The 22,754-nt window shown below is 36.7% G+C and overlaps 1 non-coding gene across 1 annotated transcript; it reads left to right on the top strand.

Moving 5' to 3' along the window:
- Positions 1-6,655: 6,655 nt before the first annotated feature.
- Positions 6,656-6,727, top strand: trnaw-cca (transfer RNA tryptophan (anticodon CCA)). The gene has a single exon. It is a non-coding gene; the product is annotated as a tRNA-Trp (tRNA).
- Positions 6,728-22,754: the final 16,027 nt, after the last annotated feature.

Here is a 22,754-nt window from a genome sequence, read left to right as displayed (position 1 = left end):
CAAGTGGTCTAGACCTTTCTATTTGGGGCAATCTATGTTATGTGATTAAGGGCCGTTCTTATTTATATATTTGAATGAATAAAAATAAATAAGTCTTCATTCTTCTATGCGGAAGTAAAAATAGCTGTCATTTCCTGCTTTGTATCTGCTGTATGGAAATGGTTCAGGCATGAATAACGCTGAGCTGAAACTTCAGTGATAACTGATAAAGTCAGTCTACGTTCATAGCCCAGCTTTACTCTTTATGGCAATTTGCAAAGTTGTTTATCCAGATTTCATTTCCAAAGTCCTTTTCTTAAGATACATACAAACTCACTAAAGGCATAACCATTTATAATGTAAACAGGTCAATTATAAACTTTAAAAAGGCTCCATCATGCTCTCATTCTCATTTTATTCATTAAGACATGTTATATGACAAATTGTCTATTCAACTAACCCTCAAAACACCTTCAGCTGCAGCTAAAAGCTGAAACATTCATTTAAAATGTACAATTTTCAGGTTGGTTGAAGGCTAATCATGTATGCCACAGAATTACAGATAAAAAGTTATTAAAATTAGGAGTGCACTGATTGCAATTTCCTGCAATTTTTTGGTCTTTTTGGCCGATTCTTTTTGTCTAAGTTGGCAACAGTGCGGCTGACTACTGTTAGCGCAGGTGCAGCTGTGACCTGGTGAGCGGTTCCGTCAGTCAAACTTCTCTTACAACAAAGCAACAGGGGACAGTAGCTAATTTTCAGGCATTTGCAAAGGTAGATAAGATCACTGGATAAGACCGGTTTCTCATGCAACTATCGTCCAATCTCCTAAAATTAAGGAAATCAATGCACCCCTAGTTACAATGTCAAACTTTTACATCTAAATTTAACAATTATGCAAAGTAGAAGACTGGTTCTGTTGGAATGTAATCTGTGGTCTAGTGTTAGCCACCTCTGATTTGTGGCTGATATGCATTTTGAAACACTAATAATGATCCAATATTGTCACCTTCCTAAAATAATGGCATGAAATAATCCCTTGACAAAAAATGACTTGGGCCACTATTTTAGGAAAGTGACGACGTATTAAAAACACACAAAGAACTGATGAGGATTTAAAACAATTCAATTCACCACTCAACTGATATTCAGTCCAATCTATTATCTATGTGATAAATTAGGAAGGAGCAAGGATGAGTCATTGTCTCTCACAGAATGAAAGAAAACATATTTAACCTTTTCAAGAAAAATGTTTTGTACGATCTGTCACATAATATATGACCTTATCGGTTGAAAAACAAAAATAAAGCAATTCCTTTATAGTGGAGTATTGTAGCTCCTTATAAATGGGGGAAATTTAAACACTGACATCAATAACAGTTATGATAGATTGCTGAGATTTGGTGAGTATTACAGAAAAAGAAGTACAGCAAAGTTGCTTTGTTTTTTTTCTTCTTCAGAGTTTACAGACTCTCTCCCATCTTTTATGGAACATGCTGATAGTTCCATAAAAGATGTCCATGGAAATGTTGGCAGCCGTTTGGAATCTCAGAGTCAGGCTAATATAGGAGGCTAAAGCTAGCTTAAACTGTCAACTCAGTCATCAATTTGTCTTTTGATGAAATATTAGTAAAATCTCGTTTCACAAAGGCTCCTCTCTCACACAGTGTCATATCGTCTCTGTTGAGTTTGTTTAATAAGTGATCAAGCATGAAGCCTTGGGAAGAAAAAAAACATTTTAATGCTATTCTGTATTTTTTCCTAAAGAAAAATGGGATTTTGCCAAAAACCTATAGGATACCAACTACTTCTACTTATTCTAGCCCCGAAGACACAACATAACAGAGAAAATAGTAAGTTCAGTGACTGCCCTTCTTTCTAAAGTAAATTTGGAAACAGGCACATCTTTCATCTCTTTTTTTGGGATCCTTCATTTTCACTACTTCTCTCTCATCCAAACTAAACTGTCTCGATAATTTGAAGGCATTTTGGTTAAATGCCTTCGTGTTGTACTGAATTGTGGTTCACCAGGGATAATGGTCCAAACTGAGAGGGAAACAATCGTGTGGTATCTTTTTTTTCCTTTTGAGATCATTAAAAGAGAGAAGAAAAAAAAAAACAACTGAAGTTAATTCTAGAAGACAAAAGAAGAATCTGGCAGATTTGATCTAAATCAAAAGGGAAGACAAGCTAAAAGTTACCATACAGAGTACACATAACACACATCTTACTCTCCAGTTGAAAGAAAATATTCTCTCTCTATGTTCCAGATTTAAACGTAATGAAATATACTTTGTGCTTTGAAGGAGTCCAATCAGGAAGACAAAATTCAATAAACTACTTCTGCGATGCAGCCTGATAAAAGTTGACCAAAACCCAGAAGAGACAAAAACAGCTGAAATCCAACCTCTCTGGAAGTTATTACAAGCCACAAAGTGACCCTCGGTACTCAAAAAAGATGTGTTCAAATGCTGACTAAGTCTATGTCTGCTTGGTAAAATCTTGATTCAAACATGTTCCACAGATGGATTACAAGGAACAAATATTCTGGGGGAAGCTCAACCACACAAATTAATCTCAGCATTACACTTGGGATGGATGGAAGGGGAAAAAAAAAACAGCTTTCATATGCTCTATTTAGGTTGGACTTGTGAAGACATATCTTGGAACATTTTATCTGCGGTGCTTTGCTTCATGCAAACGGAAAACAGCTCTCTAATGTATTGTGGTTGTGTTTTATATTGTCATCCTTTTAGCTCACACGCACGTGGTGATGACACGCAAATACAGTAACTTGCGAAATTACCCTCTGAACTTCACATTCTGTGATGTTATAACGTCAATTTATGGGTGATTTTCAAGAGAAAAGGAGGAAGTTCCACTGTTTTATGTTAAAAAAAAAGGGTGCGGAGTAACTATTTTAACTTCAATTGTTTTACCAGTGTTGCACTGAGAAGGAGCTCATATAATGAGCTCAGCAGACGCACAGTTCCACCAGGTATCTGCTAATTGCTTCTGGCTAGTCTGAAGGAGCTAATCTGTGAGGTGGAGGATCGGAAGCTTGGAAACTGCATCTCCAAGGAGGAGCTTTATCCTTGAAGGCGGAGCTAGGTTCACCCAGGTGTTTTGCACAGCTGAATGGATGAACGGGAGATTACAGGATTTCTCAAATATGTATGAAAAAAATAAATAAAATCAAGACAACACTCCAGACATGTTTTTGATGAGGGAATAACCTTAAAACATTATTTAACACCAAAGCTGTCCCTTTAATTTTCTACTCAACTTGTCAAAGGAGCTTCTTCTACATGTGTAATTTTTGTCCACTATGATTGTGAGAATCTTTTTGTGGTCACCCTGGATTTTACTTAAGGCAATCAGAGCAAAGACGGATGAATGTGATGCCACATTTTTCAGATTATTCTGTTCAACTTCATAGCTCTATGGTAGTTTGTACATCGAGGAAAAGACGGGAAAAGTTCAAGGGTCATGAACACTTCTTCAAGACACTTTACACAAAACATGTTGGCAAGCTTAAAAAATGTGCATTAGGACATTTACAGTTGGAAAAATTATAAACAATAATATCCGTATTGGTTACATCCCAAAATGAATAATCACTGACTTAAATTATGACAACTAATGCCTCCTACAGTCATGTTTGTAGGAGAGAAGTGTTGAAGTGTACTTAAGCATACAGTTTTGTTTTTTTTTTGCATACAGTCTTCCATCTGACAGGGTCTAAGCAAATGGTGAACTGGAAACCAGTACAAATGTAAAGAGGAGAAACTGAAAAGAAGGAGATGATCATTTTAACAAAGGGAGCTTTATGATGCAGCCATTTCTATGACTGCAGCATATAGTAACAGCTGGTATAGGGAGGACAGCACTGAGCTGATAAAGTCTTAGCAAACATAAAAGTTAACCTCAAACTGTTACCACATCTCTGCAGGAAAAAAAAAACCCAAAACAGTCCATTATTTTACAGAGTGGAGTGGAGACATCAGGACTGACATCACGACTCTTTACACATGCACTTATGTTTTCCTCAGAGTGTGATTTATTGCAGTGTAATGTCAAGTTCCATTTGACATCACTGGAAGTCTGCACACAGAGAACACCACTCTCTTTTATGGGTCGGTGTGGCAACAGAGGATCTCTCTGACCCGTGGGGTGTTAGCTGGATGGGAACTGCTCCAGTATCAGATAACCATAGAACTGTAATCATGAAATATAATTCTTTAAACACACTATCTATGCTCTGGCAGTTTTGGAAACAAGCATTGGCTCTTTTACTCCTGAGTTTGCATGTAGACAGAATCTGCTTTAGCAAATAAAGTACTTTTTCTCCCATTTTGGCAAAAGATTTGACTTTTTTTTTTTACCTATAAAATCTATTCAAAAGCAGTGTAGTCTGTCATTGATTGAATGGCAAGCTTGGATGCAATGACATCACTGGATTGATGTCATTTTTTTTGTCACTTGAAAGGTAATCCATTTATGAATTTTTACTGTGTTACTGATGCCCAAAATCAATATAGACGAGTTGCAATGTGACCCTATTGGAGGGGAAAAAACTGCTAGCTGAATGACTGTCATGACTTTAGCTGTCAAGTTGTCAACATAACGCGCTACATCTTAAATGTAAGTATAATATATATATATAAAAAAAGAGACGTGTTGCTTTGTTACTAATTGTAAACATGACGACAGCTAGATAAGGTCAGAAAAAAAGTTTTAATAAAAATAAAAAATAGAGTGAGGGAGGGAAGTAGGTCCTCCCTCGCTGAACTGTGTTTCGGTTCAGTTTAAAAAAAAAAAAAAGAAAAGAAAAAGGCGACCCCACACACCAACTCTGACAGATCATTGGTAAAGTAGGGGTTTAAATTAGGTAATCATTTATTAATAATTACAAAATAAACATCAAGTCTCAAAACATAACACTGTAACAGATTGTGAAAGTTCTATTTTTTTGTGTGGGAAAAGTATGCATGTTTTGGGTGTTGAATCCTGATACACTGTTGTTGGTTCCTGATGCGCTGTGTCTGGAGTAGCTGACACAAAGAGTGAGAAAAAAGAGAAAAAAAAAGAATACGAGTGGTTTTAAGTTGTTTTTCTGTGTTATTTTCCCTTGGATGTGGTGCACGGCACTAAATTAATAATACCTAAATCTCCAGGTTAAAATTTTTTTTATCAAAATTGTCCTGCCAGAGCAGCGCAACTGTGGCTGACAAGTAAAAGAAACGTCCTCTTGGCCTTAATGCACAAAATTTCCAGATGTAAACAACAACATGCAAAGTGTCTATAGATTTTAGTGACTGAAATACTAAGAGATATCATTTTGAGGCTGTTTATTGCAACTGTTATCATCATCACAGTAGTCAGCAATAACACTGAATTATGTTTCACTGTAACCTTAATCAAGTGTGACAGTGTTAAAGAATTTTATCCAAAGGTTTTTGGGGGGGGGGGGGGACTGAGATTAAAAAAGATAATAAGAACAATTATCACATCTGGAACAGAATAAGCGGCGTCCGGAATGTGTGTGAGAACAATGACACATGAGAACAATATACTGCAAACAGCATGGCTTACAAAAAACCTGTAAAAAACCAGTGTAACAACTACCAGCACTCTGAAGTGTGACCTCTTCTCCCAGTTCAGCACAGGAAGCAACCATGGGCCTAAAGTTGATTCTATTTTTTTTTTTTAACAGAAATGTACAGATTTGCCCATTTATTTGATAACTCTGCACCAGTACAGCACACTTAAATATTAAACCAATAGCTTCACAAGCTTAGTCAGACATGTAAAAAAGAAAGTGCAATTAAGAATTCTAAATATAATGTAAAATAAACAACACATGGCAACGCTCAGAGCACAAAGCATAGAATTATACTGAATAGATCTGCCCTTATTGAGCTATACTGAATAGATCTGCCCTTATGGATCAGGCACATTGTCACCAACGCCTGATATAGAATTTTTTTCCAATATCAGGACCAATAGAGATATTAAAATCGAATCGGAGCATCTCTAAACACAACTAGACTAATGACAGATATGGCAATAGCATCATACTGTATACTTAAACCACTAAAGTAAGACATCATTATGACAATAACTACCTAATATGAACAGTAGAAGACCACAGCATAATCCCAACTATGAAACTGAACACACCTGCAAGTGAACGGGATTTTGCATAAACAGAGCAGATGGGAGCAGATAAGGAAGGTGCAACAATATGTGTATGAGAACTGGAAAGCAGTCATTTTGTTCCCCTGCCAGTGACCTTCTTAGTCACTTTTTTTTAATTACTCCTTCATTCCCCCCAAGAAGACTGCCTCCTTTGTCTGTTCATGTATCTGCCTCGATGATCTAGTGTCAGAGGTGAAGGGAAACAGAGAGGTTGTTGTGTCACATCAAGACAAGCAGAAGGTCTTGGCGTCTTTATGTCTTTGTAGCAGAGTGGGGTTGTCTGTTCCTGTCAAAAAGAAAACGGTACAAAGCCTGCTGCTGCCCTCGAGGGACCACGGCATAAGGAGAAGAGTGGGAAAATGACAAAGGCTGAGCGTGTGTGCCAGTGTGTTGCTATCTGGCGCTATTACAGCAACGGCAAGTGTTGCTTTTCCCACCGGGCTAATATCACTGCCCACGTCTGAGTCAGCAACAGGACCTCGTGGCGCAACGGTAGCGCGTCTGACTCCAGATCAGAAGGTTGCGTGTTCAAATCACGTCGGGGTCAAAGCTTTTCACACTCGCAGAAACTGTCCTGAATGAATTCAACAGTAAACCCGATTAGAAGGTGATGGAGGCAACGTGGATTTAGTATGCATTTAAAGAAAATCCTGTAAAGATGGAACTGGTTGAACAGCATGCTTTCACAGAGCACGAGAAGACACTAATTGTGATCGTGAATGTTATCATCCAAAGATGACTTTATCGCGTTCTCTTCTGTAAACTGAGAAGGGGAATGAAATATGATGAAAATGCAAGCAGTCTACAAAAGGGGATGTCACAATGACTTGGTGCTTTTTAAAATTTAAATAAATACTGATCTAATAATCATTTCTGATTGTCAGAATAATCGATTACTAAAATAATTGTTGGTTACAGCCCCTACATTAAATTAGTGCTTGACAGAAGATACGGTTTTCAACTAAGTGAGGGAAATCTGAAGAGAGATCTTGGAGAACAGGGAAACATTCAACACAAATCCTTCTGACTCGGCAGTTTTGGTTAAATTTATTAAAAACTACTTCAGTAAATACAGTTTCCCCGTCGATACGGGGCACATTTCCCCTACAGCTTGTTTCCAGCACATCACTGGTACACTCTGCTTCCACCACAAGGGAACTACAGCCACTGTGAATGTTCAAACATCACCTGGACTGTAGGGGGAAATGACGACAGGGAAACTTTTAAAAATTTTGCAGACATCACAAAACTTGCAAAAACTTGCAGAATCATGCTAGCATATTGAAATTGGTGTTTACAAACGCTCTACGTTTTTTCTGTATAAAAAAAAAAAATTCTGTATGTGCAAAGTTAATTCAATGCCCACTACACTTTTCAGATTTTTACTTGTAAAATAAATGTGAAAAGCTGTATATTTTCCTCCCACTTGTAAATAATTTATGTTAATGTATTTTTGGTGTATCACATATATTAGTACAGTTTATACAATAAAGTTTGTTATTGTAAACTGGACAAAATGTGAAAAGGTTTAAGAGGAAGGAAGACTTTTGAAAGACAATATGCACCGAGAAAGATTAAAAATAAATAAAAACAGTTTAGCTTCTTTAGTGCTTCTTTACTGCTAGTAAAAATATTTTATGCGACCAAATTTAATACATACTGTGCACCGACCTAGACGTTACAACTGTTTGTCACAATATAAGTGGGTGAAGTTTTCACTTGTGTCACACAAAAATGTGAGGTTGACAGATGAAACCTACTCTGACCTCTGCATGCATCAGAAACCCAACTAAGAAATCCTGATCCACACAGCAAGAACACACAAAAACCTCTGGCTAAGATTAAGACATAGGGTGCAGGGATGAAATGATCTGGTAATTTATGCTCCAGTTCTAGTGTAAAGTATCTGTAATAACCAGCAAACAGGTTGAGCAACAAGTTCTTCGGAGATATTTCTACTAACTCCCAACTTTTAACTGTCTGAACACAGGCTAATGGACCCAACCATTAGCCTGTGACATCTGACCTTTAGAAATACTAACGATACCATGAATCACTGATGTTTCTCAACTTCAACCTCCCACTCAGTTTTGACTCTACAGCTTAATAATTGCAGCAATTTATGGAGTGAATGTTCTCCCTTGTGTGTCATAAACACCACTGTCACAACCGGCGACAACACACATTCACATAAACACATACATGCACAAACTCCACAAGCTCCTTATCATCTCCAAAATATTCATAGCTTCAGCAGAATTTGTTCAACCAAAAGCAGCATGTTACCAGCGAAATATCTTTGGCTCACATACAGATTGCACATACTGTGCAATACAGAGCACAGTGATTTGTGCTCTTTAAGTTCCTTATGTTTTTTAACTGTGGGGAAGTAACAAAATTATTCATGTGAAACAAACTAAATATAGTTGCACTGCGAAACCGACTACTGTTCAAAATCAACTGATTTTTATCTTGATCAGGCCGAACCAGTAACCAGACAGGTTGGAAAGTTTTTATCCCACCTTTCTCTAGTTAGTGAATGTTGCTACTTAGGAAAAGGAGTTTTTAAGTTAGCCATTTTCTCAAGACTTATCTGCTTAAAGTCTTGTGAGAGAGAACAACACTTTCAGCAGATAACAGGAAGGCTGAATGTTGTATTCCTTTAAGCTTTCAACTTCTGTCTACTATAGGATATCTTGCATGTTCTCAGTCTTTATTTACTCTCAAACATTAGAAGAGTACATCGGTGAATTGGGGCCACATTAGACAGAAATAAGGAGGAAATTTTCACCCAACAACAGAAAAAAAATCCTCACATTTTGAGAATAATCTCAGAGATTTCATAGGAAAAAAAAGTCTACGTTTCAAAAGTCAAAAACCTTCAACTTCATAGTTAAAATCCACAAATACTTGAGATCCCATATGAAATGCAAATAATTTGCTATCTTAATAGCATCTTGACATGCATTAATACACACAATAGAAGATACTTTAGTATCATCTAAAAAGTTAGAAAAGACAAAGATGATGACAGGAAGTGGTAGGAGGATGATGCCTCGGCAGGTTTTTAATGAGATATTGCATGAACTTATTCATGTGTGATTTTAATTGCGTTTCTTATTTAATGGAAGCACCGCAACTGCAAAATAGTTTTTTTTTTTTTTTACATTAACGGAATACCGACAATTGTTTCTGCACATTTGTAAAGGAAATGCAGCTTTTGACCTTAGATCAGTCAAAAAGGTGCAAATTTACTCAGCCTTCTACCAATATTTTGCTGTTCACAATACCATGACTCAGTCAGAGTTGAACTTCCACAAACTGTTAAGCAGATAAAATGTACTTTTCAGTAGACTTTAGTATGATTTATCCAGCTAAAATAGACTCAACGTTGCTTCAGGGAATAACATTTTGTCCAAGCGAAAAATGCTAGGCTTAAACTGTGTGATTACAGTTTATGTGTAAGAAGATTGCAGCTGTCTTGTGAGGGAAGCCATACAATGTTTTTTTTTTTTTGTTTTGTTTTTTTGTTTTTTTTTCTAAGGCGAAGTCTCTTCCAGGGTTTGTGTATAATTTATGTGCTGCCCATGCAATACAGCTGCAGCCTGCCAAGCTCAAAACAGAGAAATATGAGACGCTGCTGCACACGCGCTTCCAGCTCTGCACCCGCCAGAGGCCTACTGTACGCAATTATCCACTGGAGTGTGCCATCGTAGAGAATGAAAAGTACGAAAAGAGTCACATTTAATGCCCTTAATGTTTTGGTACTACTTATATTTAAAAAAAAAAAAATAATAATAATAATTTTAAAGCTTTACTATTTACACTACTTTACTATTACTCTGCTCCACCCAAGCAGTTCGCTACTAAAGGGATACACCTTGAATATTTCCATGTTTTATAGCTACCAGCTGTATTTTATTTGGATTTCATAAGACAAGGATAACCATTACATTAATAACGGATGCTTTTAGGCCTTAATTTCCTGATTAATATCTGTAAGGAGAAAATAATCTGTAAGGAGATGATTTTCGCCTTACAGCTAACAAAAACATCTTTAAGAAAAAACAACAACAACAACGTGAGCTTAATGAAAAACATGTTTAGTACCTGGCAAAAGGTTATTACTCAAAAGCTGGTGTACTGCATGGTGTATTTTATGGCTTTGTACTTTTGCCTTGTTGCTAAAATGTGCTATATAAATAAAACTGATTGATTCAAAAGTTACTTTTAATCTAACAAACGAGCCTCATCTGTTGTTCATTTATAAGAAACATTTCTGACTGAAATGGAGGAATTTCAAAACCTGTTTGAAAATAATTTCATTTCTAACCCAGAAAAGTTCAACAACTGTCAATCTGTCAATGTTTTGATGTCTCAAATTTCTCTCAAAAAAAAAAACTGAAGGAAATTATAATAAAAATGATCTTCTATGCTGTAAGCAAAATATATAGTCATTCTTAAGTCATACAACATCTGATTTTTCTTTTTTTGACTGATCATGAATCATATGCAGGAATAAACCCTGTAGTCATCCTTCCAACTCTTTGATCTGCTGGAGTAGTGGATTTGCTGTCCCTAAACCTTGAGACTGTAAGTCTACAGCTGCGTACCCCTCTAACCCCCCACTTTATAATAAGTCCAACGAGAAAAGCAGAGCATCTGGTCTACATACTGGGAGCAGGTCGGAGTGTGAGTGTGTGGGTTCACATAAGCCACTAAAGCTGCTTTATGGCTCTGCCTGTACTGGATGCACTGCTGTGATGAAGGTTTCACTGACAAATTAAGACAGACATTATCACAGGAGGCTCTCATTAAGTAGCATTATAATTACACCTAATCATCATTAAAACGATTAAAGAGTAAACGTTCAGCTACGATTTGCCTGTGGCCATCCGATTAAACTTCAAAGATGACTCCTTTTGTTCTTACCATTGGTCTTCCTGCAAGCGTACAAGAATAAACGGTCCTCTCGCTTTTTCTAAACATTATAGCTCAAAACACTGTGGTATGCAGTCCTCCCCCTCTACCCAACCTTAGAGTGATAATCCTAAAAGACATCCTGTGGAACTGAATGTCTTCGGAAGTTGCCTAATTTGTAAATGGGGTCCACTTGGAGATCAAGAAACTGGCAACAACGCAAGGAGAGACCCACACCCCATCTGGGAGAAGCGGTTGACATGACTGATTATTATTATTTGTGCTCTCCACAAATCTGGTCTTTCTAGAACAGTCGCAAGAGGAAAGTGAAGAGTAGCCGTTAAAATCTCAGCTAAGTTTCTCAATTGCCAACTTGTTTAGGTTGACTGTTCAGATGAGTCCAACATTGGGCTTAGTCAAATGTATCAAATATACACCCAGCCATGGTGCAGCAGAACACTGTGACAACCACACTAGTGAACACAACATAAGTGAAACGCATATTTTATCAGGAAAACTTCATATTCCACACATATTTTTAAAAGCACCATATGACAAGCTAGGGAACAGTGTGACAGCATCTTTAGTAATGCTAACCATAATTGTGCCAATCACTAAAATCAGATGCTAAATACAGTTGAAATTGTTAAAATTTCAATTATTTTGTTACAACAAAACCCTGTTTTAAAGACAATGTGGTCTTACACACATAGTTTGAAATCACCACTGTGCCTTATAAATAATTAATAACCATTCTCTGGATTTAGGCTGGAATAAAATATTCTGAACATAATCTAATACAAAGAGAAATTAATTACAATCAGCTACAATCAGTCTCATCAAGTCAGTTTGGAAATTACACAAAAATCTCATGGAAAAGCAACGGTTCACTGTTCACTCCACTGGGTATTTTAGAACATCATAGTCAAGTAATCAAACCAAAGGATATCCTGCCACTTTAAATATAACTGGAAATATTAAAATGTATTTTTTAAGTTGGATGTGAAACAATAATCCATGACACTAAAACCTTGCTTTTCACTTTAACTGCATGTTGACTGAGACAGAACATTGTATTACTGTGTCTGCAAAGATAAGAGGTCCAACAAAAACATATGCAGAACAGAGATCTGCTGAGTATGAAGTATAGCTGAACTCAACTCACTTCTCAAAATGTCTCACATGCCAGTGGGACAGAGCACCACATCTGCAGGCCACAAAGTTATCCGGTAGTTTGCTAATAATTTTCCATCCATCCATTTTCTAACACCTTTGTCCCTAGTGGGGTTGGGAGGGGTGCTGGTGCTGGGTAATATTTTAGCAATATTAGGGATCGTCAATCTTTTTTGTTTTAAATAGAACCAATCACATGATGATATAGTTTGTCTTTTTTTTTCATTTTGTATCTCAACACCATAATGTAAAACGTATTTTTCCTCAAATTTACAGTACAAATCTCATAATGAGTCTTGCCTACATACTTTACACCATCTGTGAACAATGACTGAGAAGGTAGGTATGGAGAAAAGGGCATTGTTGATTATAAAACTACAGTCCAAGTCTTAAGAGTGTCATTTCAGTTTACAATATTCATCTCTGGAGAATTTGTTTTTGCCTTTCTCTTCTGTTAAACACCTGGTAAAAAGAGAAGCATGCTGAATACTCCTAAGGCGTTTACGTGCTAAAGGCCAAATTAAAAAGAAGCAACGGGGACAGAAACCACAGAACACAAGATCACACACGGTTGGTAAAAAAAAAAAAAAAATCATTCACAGATGTGGAAGTCCTGTCAAACTAACTGACGCACGTGTGCAAACAAAATTGTCTTTATCAACCAAATGTTTGCTTGTTTTATTGTTATCCACAAATTTGTCACAACCTCAATATAGCTGTAAGCTCCGTCCTGTTGGTGCAGGACTGTAAAAGCATCAGTCCCATTTGTTTCCTGTAAACAGCAGTGCGGTTAACCCAGTGATGTTAATGCTTTCTTACTTCAAAATATGCACCATGGCAAGTCTACAGATTCTCAATGGAGGAATGCAAGTTCAGTCACAAACAAGTCTGGCAAAAAAACACAATGAAATAAAGAAAGCTAACAAAGAAAGCAAAACATAAGCCACAGAAATGCAAAGCCCTGTGTGAAATGTTTGTGAGACTGTCAGGGAGTTGTGCAGCTGAGCTCTTCACGTGCGATAACATCAAACATCTGTCTGCGCTGTCAACTCCGACAAGAGTAGCCAATAACTGCTATTTAATCTACAATTCAGTCAGTATACATCTACCAAAAATGTTTTCCAAATGTATGACACAAAATATGCCTGTTATTTGTAGTTATAGCAAACCACTGAGTGACTGGCCCCTGCGTACCAAAAATGCTTCTCTCTACCAAACTCTTGCTTCCCATTTCAAGAGTCACTGCTACTGCAGAATTTACCCGCAGCTGGAGTCCATTAATCTGTTCTGCGTAAAGTCCGTGCCGACCAAATTCTCCGCGGTGCGCTTCTCTGAATTTTATTGTATTTATTTATTTATTATTTATTTATTATTTATTATTATAACTGCGGAGAGTTCCGTGCGGAAAAACATGGCGGACAAGCAGGAGCTGCTTCCAGCGGAGGTGCACAAAGAAAGACCTCGTAATGATTCGCCCCAAAATGACAGTAGCACCGCAACTGACAGGTGTTGCTACAAACAGTGTTTTTTTTTTGTTTTTTTTTACTACTTCTAATACATGTTATGCTTGCCTAGTCGCTCTACACTGCCCCCTAGAGTCTATAAGAATAGACTATAATATAGTATAATAATAATTATATATTAATTATATATAATTAATTAATTAATTAATATATATATTATATATATATATATATATATATATATATATATATAAATATATATATAATAATATATATATTATATAAATATAATATATATATTATTATATATTATTAATTAATATATAATTAATATATTATTATTAATAATATATAATAATTATATATTATAATATATAATATTATAGACTATAATTCTATAATTATTATTATAATTATAATAATATTATAATTATTAATAGTTAATAATTATTAACTTGGAGGAGCAGCTTAGTAGAAACGCATAGTTTTTCATATTGTATTCTGTTCCTTTGTATTTGTAAATAAATATGTTTTCTTAATGAAAAAAATAATTATAGGGTAAAAACGCTTCAAAAGTTTCATCAGTCTGATGTTTAAAAAATACAATGGTTAGTTCAGCATATTGGATTGGGTGAAATATAGCAACCATTATGTTTATGATTAGTTTATTTTAATAAAAAAATGTTTTATGATTAAGCTTAATCAAATAAAAACCTCTGCTACACTACTTATTCTTAAGGATTATCAAATCAAAGGTAGTCTATACAAATGCACACCAAATGTTTTAAAACAATGACTACTTTTTCTTCCTCTTCATAGTAATTCATAGATTTGTGTTTGTGTGTAATGAAAAAAAAATTGACATTTGTTACTGTAAAGTGACAAAAGCTTAACAAATTCCGGGTTTATTAAATTTTTAAAGAAACTGCACTTAGAATGTCAACAATTGCACCTTTTTGTCAGTGCGTAACTCCCCCGGTACTGCCATGTTTGCTCTGTTCTTCACTGATCCTTTGTGGTGAGGATCAGATGTCCCTCCCCTCCCTCTCTGAACCCTCTGGAGTAAAGGGTCGCATCAGTTCACTTCAATCCCTGCTCTGGTGCACAATTTCTCTCACATACAGACAAAAAGAAAATATGCATAGAATCCCTTGTTAGCAGCTAGAACTTTTTTTTTTGCACTTTTCAGTACAAAAGCAATACTTCAAGGTCCCCCATTACGAGCAACGGTTTAACAATCTGTCAGTTGGGAAATGCAGGAAAAGAAATTATTAGAAATTAAAAGATGTGAAACAATTTTTTTTTTATTGGTTTAATTCAGAACAGTAAAAAGAAGTAGTTAAATGAGAACATAGGATGCTGAGAGAAATCACCAGAGGCTCCTGCTGCAAGGTTTTTATCTAATGAGCCCAGTAGCTGCAGACAAGTGAATTAGGGACATAGAAGGGAGAAAGAAAAAGCTCACACATACTATGGATAATTTCAGGACCTGCAGAAGTTTTAAACAAGACTGTAATATAAAGTGACTTTAATACTTTCCTTCTCATTGATTGTGACCAAACGGCATGAGAAAAAGCTGAAAAAACAACTTGCATTTAATATGAAGCAGCAACAAGAGGTATCAGTGATAGGGGTGGCGATAGTTTAGTTTCATCACGTTACTTTGCAGTACTATTGTGATAACTATAAGTGACAATAACTACTACTTCTTAACTGTATGACTGACTGTGTTTCACAGCAATTAAAGCCCCACAAACAAAAATAATGCTATTGAGAAACATTCCCATTAGTAATGTTCTTCTTTCAGAACCCCAGTCCCATAAAGACGTGTTATCTAAACTGCACACGTTAAATGTATTGTATATGATAAACAATACAATAAAAGCCCACTTCATTCGTTTGTCAGTTAGCGTCACAACCGAAGAACACACCAACATAAAACCAAAACGTGACCAATTTAAACAAAAGATAATAATATACTACTAATGAGCCAGTGAACGTCCCTGCTTGACCTGAAGTGTGGCGCTGAAGACAACACAAGACATCTCTGCTCAGCTCAGATGGAAAACTTCATATTCATGATCCACTCGAAGCCGGGACATAAATCATATCGAGAACGCGAGACAAGATTTAACAGCTGCTCTTCATACATGTAATAAATCCAACGATTCAGATGTTGCGTTCCACCCAAAAAGATCAATCTTTTGGCACATCGCTCACTTCTTGTGCCAGCCCTACTGCGGGCCACATTGTCTCCATTTAACTGCCCACCGCTATCCCATTGTCCAACGGCCGTAACTCCTCCTCCACCCACTGCCTTTGCTCTGGCTGCGCACAATAAAAGCAGGGAATGATGGAAGAGGACATCGGTGCACCAAAGGACCACCACGGTTGTAGACTTGGTGAGAAAGGAGTGGCCCTGGACAGAGAGAATGGCATTGTTCTGTGCTAACTATCTGTGGTGCATATGTGGTTGGTGGTGGCAATATCAGGGGTACTGTGGAGTGGAAATGGCAGCAGAGGCTTTAAGGTTCATTTGTAGAGATAAGGAATAGCAGACCTTTTGTAAATACTAGGCTGAAAAGATGAGACTTCAAAGCACTAGTGTGTGTTTACATCAGAGAGCAGAACTTTTCCTAGTGATTGCCCTCCAGAACAGAATCTAAATCCACCTCATTGACAGAGCTGGGGAGTGTTTCTCTATACTCTTTAGCAGACTGCAGAGATGACAGTAATCTACGAGGTCCATCTATTAATCTGTGTGTTGTGTCTTCATTTCAATTCAATGACTGACTAAAACGTACAATTTCAATCAGGAACTTCAGTGGGTTTCATCATCAGTGACTCAGCATTGCTAAAACAAACTCTAGACTTATTAATCTAGTAGCACTCTGGGGAAGACTTGTAGATTTTTTGGGAGTTGAAGGGATGAGTTTTAAGTGTTTCTTGGGAAAATGGGAGGCAGTTTCAAGCGTTACTTAGTCATCACAAACAGTAGCATTGCAGGGGAAGCTATTCGGTTGACAGACGTGGTAGGGAACAAACCGGCCAAACCAGGTCTTTCACCTAAAACCTGACAGCACACATATGAGAAAAAAAAAAAAAACTCAGCTCTCCCCAAACACAAACAAAGGGACACTGAATCAGTGGTGCAATGAGTGTTGTGTCTTACTGAGCTACTCCAAAAGTGGATGATACTGACCTAAGCCTTACATTTTAGGTTCTATGCCAGAAAAAAAAACATCATATAATCTAAAAGTCCTTGAGTCAGCAGAGCGCCAGTCAAACACTATAAACACTGCTAAATAGTGACTGCAACAACATATAGTAAAGCCAAAGTTTTTCAGCATGGCCAGTTCTAAATTTAGAAACCCAAAAGTCACTTTTTTTAACAGTTACTACAACAACACTCCTGTGGGTGTGGAAGTTACTTCTCTAAATAAGACTCACTCCACGTTTGTAATTTCCAAGATTTGGAGATGAGGGGTTGACGGTTAAAATGAAGTAAAAGCAAACAAAATACTTTTGAGACTTGTATGCGGTTCACTTATTCGGAGCGAGAGAATGAGACTTTCAGCACATAACAGAAAGGCTGAAAGGAGTACAACAAATATATTGTTTTATTATGTTTGAGCTCTCTGCTATGTCACAGACATTACAGAATTGGGAATTTGGAAATTTTGTCAGATTTTTTATGTAATTTCTTATATCTCAAGTGAAATGCCTTAATGCTCTGCCTGACAGTTTCTTTGGACAGTTTGTTGAACTCTCACGGACCTTGGTGTCGTGGATCTTCGTTTAAATGCATGGAAAATGCTGCAAACATCTCGATAACACAAAAAGAGAAAAACGAGAAAAATTGTGGCTAATCACATACTGAAGTTGCACGTATTTCAAATAAGTGTGCTGCTCTAGTTTTAGCTGTCACTGCTAAAACTGGTGTACAAAGGTCAGCTTTATAAAAGCCAGACAAAATCGCCCATCTAAATCTGATTGGTGATTTTTTTACAGAAGTTAAAGTGAGATTATATGCAGTTTACAGGCATCTATTTACAGATTTTTGTACAGACTTTGCACCCATCAAAATAAAAGCTAACTTATGTCCTTCTATGGTACATTACAAGTTTAAAGAGTTACCAAAATGTCAAAAGTGGGCCCTCATTTTGCAGCATGTTTTAATTATAGTACACATTCTTATACTGTTTTATCATTCAACTGGAACACCACTCTCAAGTGAAAATATTATTCAATATAGTATGCGTCTGTTAGTTGATTTAAAAAAAAATGTTTTTATTCATTTTATCCAAAACAGAAACTTAGCAGACATCATTTCTGGTCAGATTTTCTTAGCTCGGGTTTTGGGAAATATGTTTTCAGGAAACAGATACTACAGCTTTTATCCTTCCCTCGGGCGTAACCCATCCTTAATGATAGGCTGTGAGAATGTTGCTCTGTCTGTGGCCATTCAGGATCCTCTGTCCAAGGAAACAGATGAGCAGAACCCGATCTGTCATCAGGTTCAGCCATCACTTCTCACTGCAAAAGATACAGAAAAGCCATCGTTTCCCATCAAACCCTTAAATCAGCCAAATCCACCACACATCCGCCAATGTGTGGATGTTCCACAACATTTTCCAGAACAAAAACAAAACTGAAGTTACCATCTATAGATCTAAGGAGAAATGATCTAGAGTCGGCACACAGCTTCAGTCATTACAGCTAGAAACTAGTGATCAAGCCTGAATTCTGGGTTTAGTGGTGGAGTCAAACCTGAACCTTCAGATTCACATAAAGACAGTGACAAAGGTGGTCTTCTATCACCTACAGAACATTTCCGGGATTAAAGGACTAATGTCCCAACAAGATCTAGAGAAACTCTTCTGTGCGTTTATCTTTAGTCGCATTGATTACTTTAACAGTGCCCTCACAGATTTGCCTGAAAAGTAAATCAGACAGCTGCAGCTGATCCAGAACGCTGCTGCTCATATTTTTACAAAAATTAGGAAAATAGAGCACATTATCTTAGTTTTAAAATCCTTACACTGGCTCCCTCTAGCTCACAAACTACACTTTAAAGTATTTGTCAGGTTAGAAACCATTGAACAATTTAGCATCAAAATACAAAAGACATGCTGTTTTATTAACCTTCCATACCATTCAGGTTTTCTGATTCTGGCCTGCTCTGCATCCCCAGAATCAAACATAGAGAAGTAGCATTTAATTTATACGCACCACAAATCTGGAACAAGCTTCCAGAAAACTGTCAAAACACTGAGTTTCTTTAAATCAAGCCTAAAAGCTGACCTAGATTAATATGATGGCATTTGACAAAGTGTAATGTTTATTGCTGTTCCATAATTGGCTACAGTGTTGTGTTTTTATGGTGTAAAGCACTTTGAATTACTTTATTGTTTAAATTTGCTATAAATACATTTGACTTGAGCCACATATGACTACATCTTTTTCATATATTTTAAGATTTTTACTCATTCTGTTGCCAAGTCATCTTTTAGTTTCAGGCAATATGCTTTAATATGCAGCTATAAAAAGTCTGAATCAGTGTGTATTTTATCCAAACCGTATATGAAAAAACAAAACAGGTGAACATGAACGACACATTGATCCTAATTTTACTTCTACAGAGTTCCACTTCCTTCGCCTGCACCAAATGACCTCGATTTATGATCCAAGCAAAGACTTATCATCCCACAGCGTGTTTGGTGACCAGAAAAATGTCTGGGCAGAAAATTATGCTGCGCAGATAAATCCACAACTTTACATATTCATCAGTGAAATTCTCCACGCGAAAGCTCTACGGCAGCCATTAAAACCAGATGGGCTGAATTTAAAGTTCATCTGCAAAACCGCAAGGTCTATGCTAAAATTAAGATGTGTGCAACACCCGGCTTAGGGATGAAAGTACATCTTAGTGAACTAGGATGAGCTCAGAGCAGTGGAATCCAAATCAGCGACAAATGTCTGTGTTACAACAGCGTTTGACATTGGCACTTCTAGCGCTTTTTCCAGTCAATAAAGCTAAAAAATCAGATGTCCAGCTGAGGAGAAACTAGTCTTACTTTTATGTTGCAAACGCTTTTGTGAATTAGAATAAGGATAGGGCTTAGCCTATTAGACTGAACATCTGCAAAATATGCAAAATGAAAATATAGGTTAACAGGTTAGATTGCTGTATAAGAGCTTTCTTTAGCAACTGATGACTGAGCGGTGCTTTAAGCAATAAATATTGAACAATAAATGATTAGGATCAAAAGACAACAAAAAAGAGGAAAAACAGCAAAACACTTTGATAAATTTGAATATTCATGAGAAATCCTTCAAATTTCAATCAGCCCAGTCAAAAGTTTCCAAATAGACACTCAAATATTTTAGGAATCTGTTTGTAAGAGGACTGCCTTTCTTCTTCACATACCATTGCGAGTAAAGATTGCAATTTTAGAAGTAAGACTTACTTCGCAAGACATTAATTGCGTAAGCCCAGGCCTTACTTAATACATTTTCAGTCAAAATAACTAAAGCTTAGAAGACTGTAATAAAATGGAGTAAAACTGTTAAATAATGCCTTTCATGTTGTTAAGTTGTGATATTAAACAGGACAAGACTACATTTTTTAAAGAGAAACATAGCTGTGAGCTCTTAGTAGCACCTAGCATCTTTAGTTGTGCTGTGAAAAAGCTAGCATTCAAGCTAGTGGAAAAATTCAACAAGAGCTACATATTTTCTGGAGGTAAAAGTAAGTTAAGAGGAGAGACAGGACTTACATTTTTGTCAGACAGAAGAAGCACAAGTAAAAGTGAATGTGCTGGAAGCAAATTAGGTACTACAAAGCTAGCACTTTCCAAGCAACTAGGTCTGATACTGATTAGGGCTGTATCCCGTCCAGGTGTGTTCTTAAAATAACCAAGATGTCAATACTTACTTTAGCAACCACCAGTTAAATCAAAGAAGAAAAATAAGAAGATACTTACTTTACTCTCTTATGTTACAGAGATAACTGAACTGAACAGACCAACAGGACCCCCAGTGATTAGCTCCACCTGTGCTTCTGAGGCCATAAAAGTCTAACTGGCAACAGTTTAAATAAAAAAGCCTCCTGGAGTGTTATCTCTGCTGGCAAGCTTTTTGGATAGTTATGAGGTTTTAAAACTTTTTTTTTTATGTTTTTGGAACCGTTTCAGTATGTATTAGGCAATGATAAAGCAGTGCATGCATCCCAGCTGTGTCACTATAAACCAGACAAGGCTCACAATGTGACAGAGGTGAACGTCTTACATTATCAGGAAAAAAAAGGGCTTCAGAGGAAATGCATTAGGTGTCCCCTGTTTAAATACAGGCTGGTTGTTAATGTTTTGACAAACCCTGTGAGCTTCCGCGGCGCTAACAAAGCGCATTGAAACTGATGCACGCTGTTAACAAAACAGTGGATCACTCCCAAGAAAGCCTGGCATGGTCTGCGTGTCGAAACACTGCAAACCACATAGTTGGCCCATGCTACAACTTGCTCCAATTTAAATAGTTTGAGACACAGATTGCCATCTCACAGAGATGTGAGATGAGAAAAACAAGGAATATTTACTAAAATAAAATGGAATCTGAGCTGGAACCTCCATCATGTATGCCATACCAAAAGCATTGCTGTCCACCGGTAGTGGGTCAATTACTGGTAGAGGGTTTTCTTGAGTTTTTAACGGTCCGATTTATGAAATAGATTCTTTCTGGTTATCTCTATTTGGTTTTCAGCTGTGTAGAGCATAGAGTAATCAGCCCTGGCCCTCTTCCATCTGCTGCTTTGCACTGTGGGGAAGAAGGGGAAGACAAGTATTCCTTATTCAAGTATTGCGTGGAAATGTTTCTTATTGCAAAAGACACAAAAGTCCTAATAAAACTTGTAGGACTTTTACCCATCATTGCTACTAAAATAAACACTATTTTGAAACTGCACACGACTAAATGTGTCATTTCCTCCTGAATGGAAACCTTAACTAGTTTGCTGGGTAATAACAGCTAGGCATATTTTGCATTTGGGGACTTGAAAACTTTCGAAATAGCCGAAAGAAAACACCTCATCCCATCGGCAAAACTTTTTATCGAAAAACAAGAGTTTTTTTCAAAATTGCCCTGTTTCCATTAAACAAATTTATTTTAGAAATGTGAAATTGCACAATTATATGGTCAGAGGAAACAACTGGTATGCTGAATGCCATTTACTGTAACTGAGGTTGTGTGAAAAGGGTATGCTGTTGATTTTAAACTGAAAAAAATGATAGTTTACATGGTGGCTTTGTGTTACAATAGACTTAATTCTAATTTTAACTGAGTAATTAAATTTACTGATGCATGCTAATGTAAAGCAGTGCACAAGTGTCACTAATATGAACAAACGACATGCATGGGTGTGTTTTGGAGGATGAAAAGAGAACAGGTTTCACAGAGTGAAATACTATGTATTATTTATTCCCTCTCTTCAGTCTGGTATGAGAAGACCCAAGATGCAGTACTAGACCTTTGGCTTTGGGTCAAGAACCACTACCTCAGATGACATTGTTATATATCTGTAGCACTTCTAATGTTAGATTATGTTTAACAAAAACAAAGAACTTAATACTGGACCGAGTAACATTATCATCATTAAAAACATACAGGCAGGTGAAAGAAGTACTCCAAATGATAGCTGTTAACAGTTTTCTAGCTTTTTGTATGCATGTCAAACTTCACGTCAATAAGTAGAAACAGTTGCTGACTATAAAATTGTGCTCCACCATTACTAAACAGCAAAGTAATTTGTGTCTGAAGTTAAGAAACCTTCTTGTTAAAACGTGTTAAGCATAAACAATGGGAGGTGTGAAAGCTGCTTTGAAGAATGCACTTGGCAGCTGAAGAGTTTTTCTCCTTCACAACAGCAAAATGAAGCTTAATACCAGCCCTTCCTGCATGAGATCCATCTAATATCAAGCTGGCCTTTACTGTCTGGGACATAAGACCTAGTCTTTATACCAACTA

This window comes from Poecilia latipinna, unplaced genomic scaffold (assembly GCF_001443285.1).
Source record: "Poecilia latipinna isolate Pla-1442-1.1 unplaced genomic scaffold, P_latipinna-1.0 Scaffold3259, whole genome shotgun sequence".
NCBI lineage: Eukaryota > Metazoa > Chordata > Actinopteri > Cyprinodontiformes > Poeciliidae > Poecilia > Poecilia latipinna.
The sequence above is the reverse complement of the archived record's forward strand: the minus strand, read 5'-3'. Positions and strand labels throughout refer to the sequence as shown.